We start from the raw sequence: 20,055 nt of genomic DNA on the forward strand, positions 1-20,055 counted from the left end.
CACCTAAGAACTTCCTATAACACATCTTAGGCTACTCATGTCCAATCTCAACTCATCCCACTTAACAAGTTACCAAGTCAAGGCTCACGTCCAACCATGACCATAAAACAACTAAGCAACATCATTTACATCTTGACATGCCATAGCACCTGGCACATCTAACAATCCCTTAGTACTATGTGGCGCATGTTAGCATCCCCTACATTTCTTGGCATTCTTTGCACTCCCTAGCACACCCTAGCACTCCCTGACATGCCGTGGCACTCTAGCATGCCTTGGCACTATCTAGCATATAACCTTGTCACTCCCTCCTTAGAACACTTGGAACTCATTGAAACTCCCTATCACACACTCTTATCTATTCATTTCCATTCATTTTGAACTAGTTCTCCCTTGTGTTTATGTGGTACTCCCTAAAATGTGCTGGCACACATTGGAACAGCCTAGCACCTGACACATCTTGGCATGTTGCCTTGGCACTACCTAACATATCTTGTCACTCCCTCCTTACCACACCTAGAACTCACTAACACTCCTTGCCACACACTCTTATTCATTCATTTCCATGTATTTGAAACTAGTGATCCCTTTTGTTTCTTTGGCACTCCATAAGACTCCCTGGCATGCATTGGCACACCCTAGCACCTGGCACATCTTGGTATGTTTCCCTGGCCTCTAGCTTGCATTAGCACTGCCTACCATACCTTGTTACTCCCTCAACACACTTGTATCTCACTGACACTTCCTCTCACAAACTCTTATTTGTTCATTTGCATCCATTAATTGGACCCAGTGCTCCCTTTTGTTTCCTTGGCACTCCCTAACACTTCCTAGCACATGTTGACACACCATGGCGCCTGACACATCTTGGCTGCATGTCGCCCTAGCAATCTAGCATGACTTAGCACAACCTAGCATACCATGTCATTGTCTCCTTAGCACACTTGAACTCGCTGACACTCCCTGTCACACACTCTTATTCATTCATTTCCATGCATTTTGACCTTGGTCTCCCTTATGTTTCCCTGGCACTCCCTAACACTCCTTAGCACGTATTGGCACACCTTGCCACTTGCAGGCACATCTTGGTATGCTTCCCTAGCACTCTAGCATGCCTTGGCACTGCATAGCATATCTTGCCACAAGCTCCTTAGCACACCTAGAATTCGCTGCCACTTCATTTCCATGCATTTGAAACTAGTGTTCCCTTGTGTTTCTTTGACACTTGGCCCTAACACTCCCTAGCATGCATTCGCACCACACCTTGGCACCTGGCACATCTTGGCATGCCTTAGCAGTTGGCTTGTCTTAGCATGCCTAACATGCCTTGGAATTTTCTAGCATGTGTTAGTACTTCCTAGCATTCCCTGGCACGCCTTGACACTCCCTAATTGTCATGCCCTCATAGATATCTTTACTATTTTTGCGATTTGGGAACCCAACCAAGTCATTGGCAAAACAATGTTGTGCCCAACCCAAAGTCTCCCTTTGTCTGAAACTACTTTGACCAACCCCTTATAATTGTAACCATAGGCTTGCCTCCTACAATTCCTATTCTGACCTTCTCCTAACACACTTTTTCCTTGAGACACCTGGAATTCATTGGCACTCCTTAGCACACACACTTGTTTGTTCAATTCCATGTATTTTGACCTAGTTCTCCCTTGTGATGCCCTAACACTCCCTAACATTCCTCAACATGCATTGGCAATGCTTGACATGTGTTAGCATGCCTTTTCATTCCTCGACATTCCCTCACACTCCTTAGCTATAATTCCCTCACAACTATCCTTACTTTTTTTGGGTCTTGGGAACCCAACCAAGTCTTACTTTTTTTGGGTCTTGGGAACCCAACTAAGTCTTGCCTCAACTACAATAACTTGACCAAGTTACAGTTACTACAACTAGACTATGCCTTGTTCACCTAAGAACTGAATATAAATCATCTTAGGCTACGCATGTATAATTTCAACTTATCCAACTTAACAAGTTACAAGTTACCATGTCAAGGCTCACGTCCAACTATGGCCATAAGACAATTGAGCAACATAGTTTACATCTTGACATGCCATAGCACTCGGCACATCTAACAATCCCTTGGCACTATGTGGTGCAAGTTAGCACCCCCTACATTCCTTGGCATGCTTTGGCACCCCCTAGAACTCCTTGACATGCCCTGGTAATCTAGCATGCCTTGGCACTGCCTAGCATATAACCTTGTCACTCCCTCCTTAACACACCTGAAACTCACTGATACTCCTTATCACACACTCTTATTCGTTCATTTCCATGCATTTTGAGCTAGTTCCCCCTTGTGTTTCCATGGCACTCCCTAACACTCCTTGACACCTGACACAAATGCCAATTTTCTTATTCTTGGCTATGGTGTTATTCTTTTATACATGTGACCCTTGACTATGACATGAAATCCTCCAAAATATTCTTAAAGGATGGGAGCTCCTCTTCATGCATGAAGCTAGTGGAATGTGACAAGTTATCCAAAATTCATCCAAATATGTAATTTGTGCCTTGGGAAATGTGAAAGGTACCCTCGGTGGAAAAACATGCATAAAGATTTATGACCAAGTGCCCTAAATGTGAGATGTTTGCCACTTGTCAATTGTTCCTCTTGTTGATGATGAAACCGACACCCTAGTTGTGCAAGGCTCACAAAGTGTCACTGTGCATCAACTCAAGGTTGTTTCCATTGTCACCTCAGCAACGAATCCTCTCAGTTTGGATTAATTATTGAATCCTAGGGGTGTCCCAAAGCACAAATTTATGGGGTATTTTATGTGACTAGATCACTAGCATTGAAAACCATATTTACATTGGATGGTTTAACATCTTGATGATCCTTGTCCTATTGACCACAAATTTTGTATTCATTATTTCTTTCATCATAACACCTACAGTAGATATTGATGGTGTTCATGAACCTATTTCTAGTTGTGATAAGGGGATTAGGGGCTCCCTTATCACAACCCATAACCCTAATGTATTTAATCCCTTAGCTAAGGGGGCCGAAGGGTGTAGTTGTAGGGCAGTTGGGACCAAATTTGGGGGTTCATATCATTAGGAAAATTGGAATGGCATGACCAAAAAGGTTGTGGGGGGCTATGTTATGGTGTATTGAATAGGGCAAGGGGACACAAGGGTAGCATGGATGCTAGAAATCAGAGGTAAAATCATGGTTTACTAAGATCTATAATCCTAGCATTAGAGAATGAGAAGGGGTCTTAGGACTTAATTTCATAGGGTCTAGGGGACCTAGAGGGAAGGTAACAAGAGAAATTGACAGGGGAACCCCCAATAGTGGTGATAAGGGGATTAGGAGTCCAATTATCACAAACCATAAGCCCTTAACCCATAACCACCAAATTCCTTATCCCCTTAACCCCCAATCCATAATACCTTAACCCCTACACTCACAACTCATAACCCATAAAACCCTTGACTCATTAAATATTAAGACACTAACCCCTAACCTATAATCCATGAACCAACTCCTAAGCCATAACTCCTTATCCTCTTAACCTGTGACCCTTTAACCCCTAACCCTTCACTGCCTAAACACCTTAACTGCTAACCCCTTAACCATGAACACCTAAATCCCCTAAATCTTAAGTCCTTAACCTCTAAACTCAATTGTGTCAATATAGAATAATATACATAAGAGAAAATAAAATGATATTATCCACATCAATGCTTGAAATAACCTTAAATTAGCCACGAGCAGTGAGCTCAATTGTGTCAATATAGAATAATATACATAAGAGAAAATAAAATGATATTATCCACATCAATGCTTGAAATAACCTTAAATTAACCATGAGTGGTGAGCCAAGGGTGAATGTGGGGCACTATTAAAGTTACATCATTTTTAAATTCCTTTTACATTGTGAGGTTGTTCTCCAATAGGGTTGAAGCATCATCACAAGGAAGCATGACACATTTTTGTGGGGGGAGCGATTAAAGTTGTAACACAATTCAAGTGATTTACACCTCCAATGTAAATGACATCATTGTATGTTTGTGTTAGGTTGTTAGAGAGGTCATTTGTAGACAATACATTCAATGTACTTAGACTTCATCTTTTCAAGGCCTCGACTCTAACATGGATTTGTACTAGGAACACTTCACGCAAATGAAAAGGGGCCTTTTTGTTTAACAACATATGCACAAGAGCACCATATTTTTCCCTTTAGATCCCTCCTGGTGTGTTCAAAGTGGGTTTACATTTGTGTCGAGTTGAAACTAATCATAATAACCCTCCTCTTCTTAAATATAACATTTTCTAGCTTTTACATATACACAAGATACTAGAATTAAAGGATAGCCAAATGCCCCAAGGAACAATGAATGGTGGTATCCTAAAGAGATTTAACTCTTTAATATCATACAAAAACTTTAGAAAATCTTCAATACTTTATCCTTGCTAGATATTTTTAAAACATGTTAAAGCTCCCAACCGTGACAAAGAAATCCTCATATATGGGTAGTTTATAAGAAAATGTATAATATTTTTCTTGGATTATCGACATAAAACACATTGTCCCAACCCTTGCCAACTCTTTCTTTAAAAAGCCTCCTGTGTCAAAATCTTGTTTTTTAGTGCCAACCGTACAAATATCCAAGTCTTCAAAGGGGTTATGGTATTCCATTGAGATTTCCACCCTGATTTGACTCGCCTTGTATTTCATTTGAAAACATTTCTTTGTATCCTACTCACGTTGTTTGGTTCTCAAATGTAGGATTTTTGAAGAAAATAAACTCATCCTATTCTTCTCCTACTCCAACATGACCCTTGATAAGCCTCCTAATGTAATAATTCCATTGTCCAATATGAAGCCTTTCTAGTCCCAACACATTAGAAGTCATCTAGTCATGGTACCATAAGGATGTATTTATTGGATCAACAATCCAAGTTGAAGGAAAAAAATATACACCTTGCAAATCAACAATGAGATCATTTGGAAGTCTATAGAAATTACCACTTAGAACCCAAAAGTAAACTCCCATCATAACCATCTACCCCATTACATGTCTTCCACATAGTCCAATTTCCAAATAGAATAAAAGATGGTACCAATGTTTTCCACATAGTTTAGTTTCCTACTAGAGAGAAGCTAGTATCTTATATGCTTTCCACTGATCCATTTTGAAAATTTTTATTTTGCCTCCGTATCCATTCTATCAAAGACAAAGGTCTATGTACTTTTGAATCATTCTGAAATTTCCACAATCTTTCTAAAGTTGTCTCTATGGATTTCTTATTGTAGGTGCCTAGCCAAAGTGATTTTTAGAGAACTAGGTATTGGTCTTGAGGGTATGTGTTTGTGGGTAATGGAATTATTACCATGTATACCAAATGTAGAACAATTGGATAATTTTCAAAACCTCGATCTGAATTGCTCACAATATCTACACTTCATGTTGAGATGGAGCTTGTAGTGCTCTCTCACATAAGGAGTTGGAAATGAATAGATCACTCATAAAGACAAGGCTTGTCTAGCCCTAAAGCACAAGGAGTAAACTCTCTACAAATATTTTGTTTGGTAAACAAACTCAATTGTGTCAATGTAAAATACTATACATAAGAGAAAATAAAATTACATTATCTACATCAATGCTTGAAATAGCCTCACATTATCCATGAGTGTTGAGCTAGGGGGTGAATGTGGGGCACTATTAAATTTACGTCATGTTTAAATTCCTTTTACATCGTGAGGTTGTTCTCCAATAGGGTTGATGTATCATCACAAGAAAACATGACACATTTTTGTGGGGGAGTGATTAAAGTTGTAACACAATTCAAGTGATTTACACCTCCAATGTAAATGGCATCATTGTATGTTTGTGTAAGGGTGTTAGAGAGGTTATTTATAAGCAATACATTCAATGTACTTGGACTTCATCTTTTCAGGGCCTCGACTCTAACATGGATTTGTATTAGGAACACTTCATGCAAATGAGAGGGGGCCTTTTTGTTTAACCACATACGCACAAAGAGCACCGAATGATGCCCTTCAGTTTCCCCTTGGTGCATTCAAAGTGGGTTTACATTGGCATCGAGTTGAAACTAATCATCATGATCTTCCTATTCTCAGTAACATCTACTAGCTTTTCCATATACACAAGATAGAATTAGAGGATCACCTCATCTATAGATGCCCCATTTATTATGATATTCAAGGGATGTTCTATTGTCTTTATTAAGATTTAGATGGGTCATTTTCTACATTCTTTAAATACACGTCTAGCTCTTTTTATGAGGGAGGTCCTTGGATTTAGATTTTTATATAAGGCCTTATGTGGCCTTCCCCTTTAGAACTCTTCCAAGGGGGTCACCTCTTTCCATGTTGCCTTGCCTACTTAGGGCCAAATTGACTAACCAAGATTCAAACTTCTTCAACTATCAAATTAGTGAGGCGTCATACCTATTCTTGACCCCATCAATGAGACATATTTCTTCATAGATACTTTTGAGGATTTCCCATTGCAGATCACAGGTTGGATTCCATAGGATCTATTACCCCATTTTCTATATGGGCTTTTAGATGATATTTTAAAATTTTCATTGTCATCTCAAACCCTATGATTCTTGTCACATTGATCATTTTCCAACTAAGATACATGGATCTATATGTAATTCATGGATGTACCATTGGTTTGATGACACCTTACCTTAGCCATCTAGGACACTAGGTGTAGGAAGAGGTTCCTTTATCTACCACATTTAGCTTGATATGTATGATCCATGCATATATGATATCTCTAATGTGTATTATTTTTATTATGTTCACTTAAGCACTCTATTATTGTTGAAATATGACAACAAGAAGATTCCAATTTAATTTTTCCTTGAATTAAATTGTGAATTAAAATCTAATTTAGTCTTAACAACTACTTGGAAATAATTAATTAATTTATTTTAAATTAATTAGTTGGAGAAATTCAAGTTAGAAGTCTTTCTGAAGTCATGCAAAAGTTATCCCTTAAATTGAGATAAGATTTAGTTATATTTGAGTTGTAATTAGTTAACTCAGTTTACCAAGTTAAGTCCAATTAAATTAGTTCCAAACTGTTTGAGGAACTAATAGTGAGTTAACAGTCAGTTGATGCATTAATGCACTCAACTAGTGCTGCTCTAGTTAACTAAAGATTCCCTCATCAGAAACTCGTGCATGTCTACTATGAGAAAGACCCAATTGAGATTAATGTTCAAGGACAATGTACTATCAGTTGCATGTGTTTTCTCATGGAGAAAACTCATGCATGCAGTCAAGGATTCTTCCTTGAGGATTGCGCAGTTTTGAAGGATTGTTTTTCCACTTGGTAATAGGTTAATCATCCACAAGGAAAATCGCAAGGAAATAGGAACTTGGAGGGTAGAGAGGAAGGCTGGAGAGAAGCCAAGATTGCTTGTGAGCATCTGTGAGGATTGTACTAAGAGCTGGCTAGCTGTGAGAGCTAAGGCTTTGTATATTTCCTATGTATTTCCACCATGTATGATAATACAATAGAGCGGGGTTTTTATCTGAGACTTTCCCCAAAGTATTTTCATGTGTATTGTGCCATTGATTCTTCTTCTTCTTCTGGTTATATTGTTCAGCTCGATCTTTAAGCTTCCGTAAATTGATAGTAGAAGTAGGTTATAGTATTCTTCTTTGATTTATATTGTATTATCGGGTTAACCTATCACAGATTTTCTACATGGTATCAGAGCTGTGAATAGTATAATGAGAAGAGAATTCGAAGTTTGAAGTTGGGGGTTGCAGGTGAAAATCGAATTCATATCATACTTCGAAGTTGGCTAATGGCGTTCTATGGCTTGAGACTCGAGTATGCCTTGGAAGGTAGCTCAAATTACATAGCATGGAAATATAGAATGAAGGTTGTATTAGAAGAAAATGGCTTGAAGGAATTCATTGATCAAGAAATCCCAAAGCCAGCTTCAATTAATGCACAAGAGTTGGCTGAGTGGAAGAAGTGTGTGGCAAAGGCAAGATAGATCATCCTTCAGGGAGTTCAAGACCATATTATCTCGAGTCTTGATGGGAAGGATACTCCATTTTCAATGTGGAAGACATTGAAGGACCTATACCAAAACAGTAGTGACCAGAGGAAATTGGCACTCAAGGATAAGCTTCGAAGAATCAAGATGGAGAAGGGCGATATTATTTCCACATATATAAACAAGCTCACCACCTGCAAAGATGAGCTTGGTAGTGTGGGAATAACTACTGTCGATGACGGTATGGTGAGCCTCTCTCTCCTTGGCCTTCCAAAGAGTTGGAATAGCTACTAGGACTCTGTGAATGGAAGGAAGAAACTGTCAGATTGGGAATGACTGTGGTCAGATCTTATGCAGGAGGAGATCAGGAGGAGCACACGAGATGGTTCTTCATCCAAGAATGATGATGAAGAAAATCTGGCCTTAGCAAGTAAGGCAAGGAAAGGGAAGGGGAAGGCTTCCCATTTCAAATCGAATTCTTCTCATGGAGGGAAGAAGGGTGAAATGTCTAAAGTAATATGCTTTAATTGCCACAAGATGGGACATTATGAGACTAATTTCCCATCGAAGAAGTCCAAGAAGGGATCCTCAGAAGGATCGGAAGGTGAGGCATTAGCCTCTCATTTTGAAATGGAATTTACCCTCATCCCATGAATGGTGTCATCAATGATGGGTTGTGTCTGGTATCTTGACAGTGGAGCCTCATTCCACATGACCGGTGATAAAAATTTATTCAATGCCTTGGAGGAGAAAGACCTCAAGATGCGCATAGATATGGGTGACGAGGGAAGGTATAGTGTTTCAGGAGTGGGCACGGTTGCTTTTTAGAGGGAGCATGGAGCTCCTTTCACCTTCACAGATGTGATGCATGTGCCTAGACTGAAGAAGAAGAACTTGGTATTGGTCACGATGTTGTCTTCAGTAAAGGAAAGGTGTTCCTGAGACACATAGCCACGAGTCAGACCAAGAGGATAGGGATTCGGGTGAAGAATCTCTATAAACTAGAGGTAGATGATTGTGCAACATTAAGTATGAAAGCATAATTGGTGCAAAGACAAGACATTGGCGAGTTGTGGCATAGGCATTTGGGCCATTTACATCATGGGGCTTTGAAGATAATGCAGTAGATATCTATAGGACTTCCCAAAGGTAAACTTGAGCAAGTTGACACATGCAAAGGTTGTACCTTGGGAAAGTACACCAAGTCTTCCTTTCATGATCGAGACAATCGAGCAGAGGCTATCTTAGAGTGAGTTCATATTGATTTGTGTGGACCATTCTCGATGGCATCCACAACGAAGCAAAGGTATTATGTGATTTTCATTTATGACTATTCTCGTAAATGCTGGATTTATTTCATGCAGAAGAAGGACCAAACTTTCACAAAGTTTTGTGAGTTCAAAGCTTTGGTTGAGAAAGAGTTAGGGAAGAAGATCAAGGCCTTGAGAAGCGACAACAATGGATCAAGAGTTTAAGGACTTCTGTGCAGTGGAAGGAATTAAACGAGAGTTGACGACACCTCATAACCCACAACAGAATGGGGTGGCCGAGAGGAATAACAAAACTATTGTAGGGGAAACACGGGCAATGCTGCATGAACAAGGCCTACCACTTCACTTGTGGGCTGAGGCATGCTATACAACAGTCTATTTGCAGAATAGAAGCCGGAATCTCATACTTGGGATGAAGACACTAGAGGAAGCTTTTTCCGGTAAGAGACCAGATGTGGGTCACTTCAGGATCTTTGGCTCTTCGGTATATTGCAATGTGACAAAGGATGCACGGAAGAATCTTAAGCTAACAGTAGAGTTGGGGATATTTTTAGGGTACACTGATACACCTCACAACTATCGGGTGTACTTGCCTACAAGTCGAAGGACAGTGGTTCGCAGAGATCTCAAGTTTGATGAGCAGAAGGCCTTGTGATTTTCCCTTGACAGGGAGCTCCAACTACAGGCTGTGGAGGAACTATTGGTTCCTAAGGAGGAGGAGCCTCAGACTGATGCGGAGAAGCCACATGAAGATGTTCCAGGAGTGGAGACATCCACTCAAGCAGAGTCTTCCAGAGATGGACAGAAGTGCACAGGCGAAGCTAACAAATTGTTGGAGGATGCAAGAGAGAATGTGGGAGCACAATCTTCCCAGCATAGACAAAGGAGGTCACCTGAGAGGTACACTGGATATATGGCCCTTACTGGGGAATGTGTTGAGACTGAGCCATCTTCCTTTGAGGAATCAGTGTAGCAGCTGATTTGGGTTGATGCTATGGTGGAGGAGTATGACTCCATAGTTCGTAACAATGTTTGGGACGTGGTTCTGAGACTGAATAACAAGTCAGTTGTGAGTTCCCGTTGGCTTTACAAGGTCAATCAAGCTATTGATGGTAATGTGGAGAAGCATAAGGAAAGATTTGTTGGCCGTGGCTTTTCAAAGGTCGAGGGGATTGACTATGATGAGACTTTTGCTTTTGTTGCAAGGTACTCATCTATCAGATCTATGTTGGCACTATCAGCACAGATGGATTGGAAGATCCATTAGATGGATGTGAAGACTACATTCCTTAATGGCCAGATTGAGGAAGAGGTGTACATAGAGCAACCGAAAGGTTTTGAGACCTTTGATTGTAAGTGAAATGTGTGCTGACTCAAGAGAGTGTTGTACAGACTGAAGCAAGCACCTCGGGCTTGGTACACTAGGATAGACAACTACTTCACTCGGTTGGGCTTCACAAAGAGTGAAGCGGATGTGAACCTGTACCACATCATGGTGAACGGTAAGCTATTAATCATCATACTTTATGTTGATGATATCATATTGATCGGTGATGATCAGTTGATCATGTCTTGCAAGGAGGACCTTGCAAGAGAATTCGAGATGAAAGACATGGGTCTCATGCATTACTTCCTTGGCATGGAAGTGTGGCAGAAGGATGGGGAGTTGTTTATGTCTCAGGGCAAGTATGCTAATGAAATTCTCAGGAGATTCCACACGGAGAAGTGCAAGCCTATGCAGAATCCTCTAGCAGGTAACTGGAGGAAGGAGATTGCTACTTTAAGAGAAATGGTAGAGGCTACTATGTATAGGTAGCTTGTGGGTTCACTGATGTACTTAATGAACACATGACCAGATTTGTGCTATGCGGTGAACCAGCTGAGTCAAGCGAAGGTTTAGCCTACCAAGATGTTTTAGAAGGTGGAAAAGCATGTATTGAGATACCTCAAAGGCACATCTCAGTATGGATTATGGTAAAAATAGATAGAGGGAGTGAAGCTACAGGGATTCACTGATGCAGATTGGGCAGGGAGTCCATCAGATTAGAAGAGCACATCAGGAGGGATTTTCAACCTTGGGTCAGTGGTAGTTTCTTGGTACTTCAGGAAATAGAGGTCGGTTGCACTCAACATAGTAGAGGCAGAATACATGGCTGCAAGTTAGGCAGCATGTGAGCCCTTCTGGATGCAGAAAATCCCAGTTGGTTTGTTTGATCAGAGGATGGATTCAATTGTGATCTATTGTGATAATCAAAGTTGTATCAAACTCTCTGAGAATCCAGTATTTCATGATAGGTCCAAGCACATCGACATTCAGTATCATCATCTCAGAGACTGTGTAGCGAGTAGGATCATGTTGCTGCAATATATTTTGACAGAGGAGCAAGATGTTGACATTTTGACAAAGGCATTGTCAAAGTGTAAATTCAAGTTCCATAGAGACAGGATCGAGGTGGTAGATAATCCCTTTCTTGTTGAGAGGGAGTGTTGAAATATGGCAACAAGAATATTCCAACTTAATTTGTCCTTGAATTAAATTGTGAATTAAAATTGAATTTAGTCTTAACAACTACTTGGAAATAATTAATTAATTTATTTTAAATTAATTAGTTGGAGAAATTCAAGTTATAAGTCTTCCTCAAGTCATGCAAGGGTTATCCATTAAATTAAGGAGATAAGATTGAGTTATATTTGAGTTGTAATTAATTAACTCAATTTACTGTGTTAAGTCCAATTAAACTAGTTCCAAACTATTTGATGAACTAATAGTGAGTTAACAGTCAGTTGATGCATTAATGCACTCAACTAGTGCTACTCCAGTTAACTGAAGATTCCCTCATCAGAAACTCATGCATGTATACTCTGAGAAAGACCCAGTTGAGATTAATGTTCAAGGACAGTGTACTATCAGTTGCATGTGTTTTCTCATGGAGAAAACTCATGCATGCAATCAAGGATTCTTCCTTGAGGATTGCGCATTTTTGAAGCTGTTGGCTTATTGGGGCCTGACCCAGGTTCAAAAGTGTTTTAGCCAAACAAATCCTAAAACTACCAACCCTTTTGGCAACAGTCCACGGAGCACGGACTGAAGTCTCATTGAGGTAGTATGGGAGGGTGTTGGAACTAGGTTTCCACACTGTAGGGATGTCTTGATGAAGTCTGGAAAGTTCACGAACCAGTCCTATGCGCAGGGCTACTTCTATGCAGCTGCCTGTTCAGTGCAACTACCTTCGCGTGACTTGGATGACGAGCGCGACAGTTCTTTACCCTTTACTATGCTTATTGGTATTATAGATCTTGAATTAAATTAAGAGGGCCTAATGCTTTCCTTTAACAATCAACATAAATAGACATGCGTGTAATCATAACTATAAACAGATGCATAAACAGAAACAGAGCAATAGACACGCGATATTCCAAAACCTAATTATCTTTATTAATGCCTTTTCCAGTTATAATCCACTTCCTACCTTGCGCACACAGCTGCAGGGGTCCACACACACAGCTACGGACTCTACCAAGCCTCTGCGCACACAACTGCAGATCCTCTTCTACTACTACAACCCATGACTCAGACTTACAGACTCAGAGTAACTATCACATTCAACAACCCATACACTTCAGATTCGAACAAAAGCTTACCCAAAACTGACCTCTACACTTAGAGCCTTGCTCTATTTATACATTCCCATGGTCCGCAAACCATGGGCAGGCCGACTCACTTTCTATTATGTTTGGATGGACAACCCTTTGACTTGACTCATTACAACTCGCGCTCTACACACTTTGCAGAGCCTTTACAATACCATTACCCAAAATTGTGGGCTTTAAGCCCCAAAACTGTTACACGGGGGATCCAGTACCCAACAAGCCCCCAACACAAACATCGTGACTCATCCTGAGTCACTTGGCTGGTGCGGTGATCTTTGCGCGAAGTTCATCCAACAATCTTTGTGCTTCGCTTACATCCGCAACACATTCTTCCACTATCTGATGTACCCATTGTGCGCGTATCTCCGATGTTTTGTTGTCAGGTGCAAGTCCTTGCCTAAGTGCATATATGCCCTGCATGTGTGCCAGCTTTCCCTCGATCTTGGCGGTGACCGTGAATGTTTCCTCGAGCCAAGGATGAATACATTCTTTAAGCACTTCTTCTTTTTGACGCGTGACGTCCACCTGGGCCTTGAGAGTCTGGGCCTACCTCATATTGGCCAACCGCTAAGTAATGGCGACCATCTGCGTTGTCCCTTGGACATTATTGTAAGCTTGATGCAACTCCCGTGCTTTTGTCTCTAACCATTGGAGCATTGGGTCTTCCTGCAGTGATGTGAGGGTGACGAGTGACTGATATAGCAAGCCAGTGCAATCCTGTACGGCACGCTCTATTGAGTCCAAACCTGCTTGAATGGCATGGTGCCACTACTCTTTGACATCTGGTAGTGTAGTGGGCTACGCCTTCAGCCTCGGCTTTGCGATCTACAATTTGAGGTCCAACTGGATCCTTGTTGCTTCCTCCTTTGCCTTGCGGAATACACTGGCCAATTTGTGGATCCATATGCCTACTAGTAATTCTGTTGCAATCTCGAGCTCGAGGACACAATGACATGCTTCCTCGATGATTTTCTCCAACTATCGAGTCTGTGCTACTGCTTCATCACGTTGGAGGCTCAGGTATTCGATGTTGATTCGCTGTTCACTTAGCATATGTACTACACGTCCTTCCCTAGCGCAGAGCTCTGCATTGCTCCATCCTATAGCTGGTATAAGATTTCTCGTGGGAGGGCAGCCAAGTTTAATCCAAGTCCCTTGAGCCGACCTACTGTGGCTCTGTCCTCCGCGTTGTTTGCTGTTAGTGCTCCTTCCGGCAGTGCGACAGTATTAGCCATTTTGGCCCGCAGCAACTGCTTGGTTGCTAATGTACTCGTAGCCCCATAGGCGGCTACCATTCCCTACTATGGGGGCCGCACTTGAAGTTCCTGAAGTTGCATCTTGAGTGCCCCCAACACAGTCTGCTGCTCCGTCATTGCCTCCTGGAGCGCCTCCCTGGTGACTTCGCGAACTATATCACTGATGTCGCATAGGTCACCCTCGGTCAGTGTGATAGGCTCCCCATCCAACTTGGACGCCTTGGTCTTCTTCCGTGGCCCTGTTCATTCTATTGCGCGTGGAAGTTTTAAGTGCGTCGTTGTATCATCTGTCCCCTGTTCGGGCCTCTTTCTTTTTCTATCGTAGCGGCCCCTCTTGCTGCTTCCTTTTTGGCAGCAGCCTTCACTGCCTCTTGGGACGCCCATACTTCTTCATCTAACTGTTTGTTCTGCTTCTGTTGTGCTATAAATTTGGCGGAAATTTTCTGTCTTTGAATCTCTGTCTCATCGCGCACCATCGCATCTGGTGCATGCCATTTTTATGGCCATGTGTCGAGCACCGTGATAACAGCGTCATCTATTGCAATGAAGGGGAGCGTGGTCCACTTCTGTTCTGGATCCTTCCGCGCCCTAATATACACATGGTGCATATCCGCTTTAAAGTCTACAAAACTCTTCACACTAGCATATACTGAGGTGGATAGGCGTGGTCATTTTTTGATCCATAGTCATATGATTCCCTCCATTAGTATCCATAAGATCTTGTTTTCTCGAATTCTTGTAGCATCCTTCATCACCCATAGCGACGCATATTTTGCTACCTCTGGCCAATCCTGGTCAAGGGGAGGAAATTGACTATCCTTAGGCAATTCACCTGTAACCAACAGGATGGATAAGAGCAACCATGAGTAGTGGAAGGTCTTACCCTGCTCTTGGGCCTCCCTGCAGTTCATTAGGAACTCATCGCAGAGGAACTGCACCCAATTGAACCTTACCCCTTATGTGTAGGTTTTAACCCTGTACAAAAATTACCTGCATACGAATTCTAAAACACAAAAAATAAATAATGCTAGAGCATAACACATATACACAGAGATTTTCCTCTGCTTCCCAAAACCAGGACTACCAGCTTGATTTTTTTCATTATGTTCCTTTCAATGTTATGATACATATATATACATGCCGAAGCATCCAATACCATGGACCAAAAACCATCGCATCCAAAAACATGTGCGAAAATCATGCACAAAACCATAGGTGGGTCCGCCCATCCTAACATAAGGTCCAAAACCAAAATTTTCCGGGGTGCTGCCCCAGACCCCATAAAGTGGGGTTATGGGTATGCCTCAAACTCCCTGTGACCCCCCCGCTACACAATCGGTGCAACAAAGGGGGGCTCTGCCCTCCCTCTAACCCACTGGTTAACTACATGGGCTAGTTGTGGAAAGAATATAACACAACCCAACATTCTCCCACTTGTTTTCTTTCCATAAGGGGCCAGAAGAGAGCTTAGTCATTTTTCCAGCCCTAAAACGCCCATTGTCTCTCTACACCAAGAGAATTTCTCAGCGCTCACAAATTTTGTCAATGCGTTTGCAGTATTCTTCAAAGTGTCCACCTTTATCAACAACACCCTTTTGTCTTCTATCATATCCCTCACAAAGTGATACTGAACATCAATGTGCTTTGTCTTTGAATGATATGTGGGGTTCTTTGCCAAGAAAATTACACTTTGGCTGTCATAGTCTATCCTTATAGCTCCCTGTACTAACCCCATACTTGAACACAATATCTGCAACCAAAATGCTTCCTTGCTTGCATGAGTGGCTGCCATGTATTCTACCTCTGTAGTTGATAGTGCCACTACAGCTTGTTTCTTACTCATCCAACTGACTGCATCTCCAAATAGGTTAAACACATACCCACTTGTACATCTTTTGTGATCTAGATCTCCAGCCCAGTTTGCATCAACAAAGCCACGAATATCCAACACTCTGTCCAATCCTCGTCTTCCTTGGTAGCACAAACCGTAATCACTAGTGCCACGCAAATACCTGAAAACCCGCTTCACTGCTGTCCAATGCTCCTTCCCTGGTTTTGACATAAACCTTCTCAATACTCCCACTGCATGTGCAATGTCTGGTCTAGTACAGACCATTGCATACATCAGGCTACTGACTACACTTGCATATGGAACACGGGACATATCCTTTTCCTCTTCTTGTGTCTTGGGACACTGTTCAGCAAATAACTTTACACCTACAGGAATAGGAACCTTCACCGGTTTACTATCCTGCATATTAAACCTTTGCAGTATTGTCTCAAATACTTCCTCTGGTTTAACCAGAGCTTCCTCTTTGCCTGATCTCTTTTAATTTTCATGCCCAAAATATAGTTTGTAGCACCAAGATATTTCATGTTGAATTTGGAGAACAATTGGGTCTTCAAATCCTCGATAATTTCTTTGTCATTTCCAACCAGCAACATATCATCCACATACAAGACCAGATAAATAATACGGTCACCAATTAATTTAAAATACACACAGTGATCTGCTTTGCTCCTAGTGAATCCAAGTCCCCATATAAATGTATCAAATTTCTGATACCACATCCTTGGTGACTGTTTTAACCCATACAGATACTTCTTTAACTTGCATACCGGTTCTTTCTTACCCTTCACCGCAAAGCCTTCACATTGCTTCATGTAGATTTCCTCTTCCAAATCCCCGTGAAGAAATGATGTTTTCACATCCATCTGTTCTATCTAAAAATAAAAAGCAGCAACAACAGATAAAAGTAATCTAATAGAAGTTACCTTGGCAACAAGAGAAAAAATATCACCAAAATCAATTCCCGACACTTGGGAATAACCTTTTGCTACCAACCAAGCTTTGTATTTCTCCACCTTTCCTTCTGCATTTGTCTTCTTCTTGAACACCCATTTGCTGCCAATGGGCTTCCTTCCAGCCGGCAACTCCACTAGATCCCAAGCCTCATTTTTGTGCAAAGATGCCATTTTATCAACCATGGCCTGTTTCTAGAGTTTTCCATCCTCTGAATCTACTGCTTCCTTCACAGTTTTGGGATCATCATCAGTAATAGATACAGAAAAATTTGAATAGAAAACAGATGGAATATACCTTTCTGGCTACCTTGTTTCTTGAACTAATCTTCTCATATGCGGAGTTTGTGGCTCTTCATCTTCTGATTCCTCCTCTGCTGTAGAGTTTGATTCTTCCTCCTTTAGCTCAAACTCTATCTTCTCAGCTTCCTTTGGTTGGAATTCATCTTTAATAACATCTTCCACCTCTCTGAACATCACATCTCGGCTACACGAAACCTTCCTTGTTGCTTGGTTCCAGAGCTTATAACCCTTTAAACCATCCTTATACCAAATAAAGATGCATGTTTCAGATTTACTATCCAACTTGGTTCGTTTCTCCTTTGGAACATGTACATATGCATCACATCCAAATACCCTCAGATATGAAAGAGAGGGTTTCTTACCAATCCATACCTCTTGTGGAGTCTTATCCTCCAACGCTGATGAAGGTGACCTGTTAACCAGGTAACATGCAATATCCACCGGCTCTCCCAGAATTCCTGTCCTAACCCGGCACCATTGAGGATGGTTCTTGCCCTTTCCATCAACATCTTATTCATTCTTTCTACAAATCCATTTTGCTGAGGTGTATATGGAGTAGTCTTCTGTCGTGATATGCCACACTTCTTACAGAATTCTTCAAATTCCTTGCTACAAAGCTCTCCACCATTATCTGTCCTCAGCACCTTTATCTTCTTCTATGTTTGGTTTTCCACCAGAGCCTTAAATTCTTTAAACCCGTCAAAGACTTCAAGTTTCTTCTTAAGGAAATATATCCATTTATTCCTTGAGAAGTCATCTATAAATGATACATAGTACATAGACTTACCCAGTGATGGAACCTTCATAGGTCCAAACACATCACTGTGCACAAGTTCTAATATCTGTTTTGCCCTCTTACTACCAGAGGGGAAACTCACCCGATTTTGCTTCCCATATACACAATTTTCACAGAAATCAAAATCCAGAGAGCTATTACTCATACCTTCTACCATACCTTTACCATGAAGTATTCAAAGGCCCTTCTCTCCAGTATGTCCAAGCCTTTAATGCCACAACATGGTCTTCTCTCCAGAGACCACTAGATTTTTCGCTCCACTTTCAGGAACCATAGAACTGTAGCACCCATCAATAACAGTGATACCTTGCAGCTTGTACAAAGTTCCAATTCGAACTCCCCACATCAATCCCAGTGCTCCCTGAACCATTTTTCAGGTATCCTTCTCGAACACTGTTTTTACACCTGCATCATCCAACTTGCTTACAGAAATCGGATTTCTGGCCAATGCAGGAATATGCAGAACACCCGAAAGTGTTCTAACCCTTCCACCTTGCAACTTCAACTTTACTTTTCCACGACCAATGGTTCTAGCCTTCCTATCATCCCCTAAGAAGACAACACCACCATCGTATTTCTCATACTCGCAGAACCACTCTCTATGGGGAGTGATGTGAAAGGATGCACCTGAGTCAATCAACCATGCGTCATGATCTACATGTTACTTGAAGAAGCCAGTACACATCCCCACCTTCATCTGAGGTGGTTTTCACCTCTGCAGAAGGAGCATCATCAGATCCCTTTCCTTTATCAGGAGCTTTAGATTTACAGTCCCTTTTGTAGTGCCCTTCTTTTCCGCATTTCCAGCACACCACCTTTACAGGTTTTCCTGGAGATTTAGATCTCCCTCTAGATTTAGATCTCCCACTCAATGACTTATTTTTGTTTCTGTTTTGGGACCATCCTCATACAAACGAGGCATCACCATTCTGGCTCTCCATATTTTTCCGTCTCATCTCCTCTGTCAGCAAGGATGATACTATTTCATCAAACTGCAAGGCAGTTGCATTGCTACCTATTGCAATAACCAGACTATCCCACGAATCTAGTAGAGAACACAACAAACTGATGCACTTATCTTCATCTAAAATTTTAATATCAATAGATGCTAACTGACTTACCATAGTATTAAATGCGTTCAAATGCTCTGTCACCGAGTCTCCATCTTTCATCCTCAGGTTATATAGCTTTTTCCGTAGGAACAGTTTATTCACCAGAGACTTAGATTGGTACAAAGTCCCTAACTTTTCCCACAAAGCCTTTGCTGTAGCTTCCCCTGATACATTCAACAATACTGAATCTGAGACACACAATCGTATTATGCTCTTTGCCTTCTGATCCAACTTCTTCCATTCTTCATCGGACACTTCTGTTGGTTTAGTACTTGGATATACCACAATCCACTGATCTTTATCCACCAATAGATCCTCCATCTTGAGTTTCCACAACTCAAAACTCTAACCATTAAATTTATCGATCTCTATCTTTCCACTTCTCGCCATCTTCTTTCACCACCAGAATCGATCTCGCAAATCTCCCACTGAACAAGGTCTACCACAGGCCCGAGCAAAACCCATCAACAAAAAAGGAATCCCCTTGAAGCCAAAACAACTTTGATACCAAATGTAGGTTTTAACCCCATACAGAAATTACCTACCTACGAATTCTAAAACATAGAAAATAAACAACGCGAGAGCATAACACATAAAACACATATACACAGAGATTTTCTCCTGGATCCCAAAACCGGGACTACCAGCTTGATTTTTTTCATTATGTTCCTTTCAATGTTGTAATACATATTTATACATGCTGAAGAATCCAATACCATGGACCAAAAACCATTGCATCCAATACCATGGACCGAAAACAATCGCATCCAAAAACATGTGCAAAAATCATGCACAAAACCATAGGTGGGTCCGCCCATCCTAACATAGGGTCCAAAACCAAAATTTT

Source organism: Pinus tabuliformis, chromosome X, assembly GCF_031772625.1.
Source record: "Pinus tabuliformis cultivar Carrire ecotype Pingquan chromosome X, CPIR1, whole genome shotgun sequence".
Lineage (NCBI taxonomy): Eukaryota > Viridiplantae > Streptophyta > Pinopsida > Pinales > Pinaceae > Pinus > Pinus tabuliformis.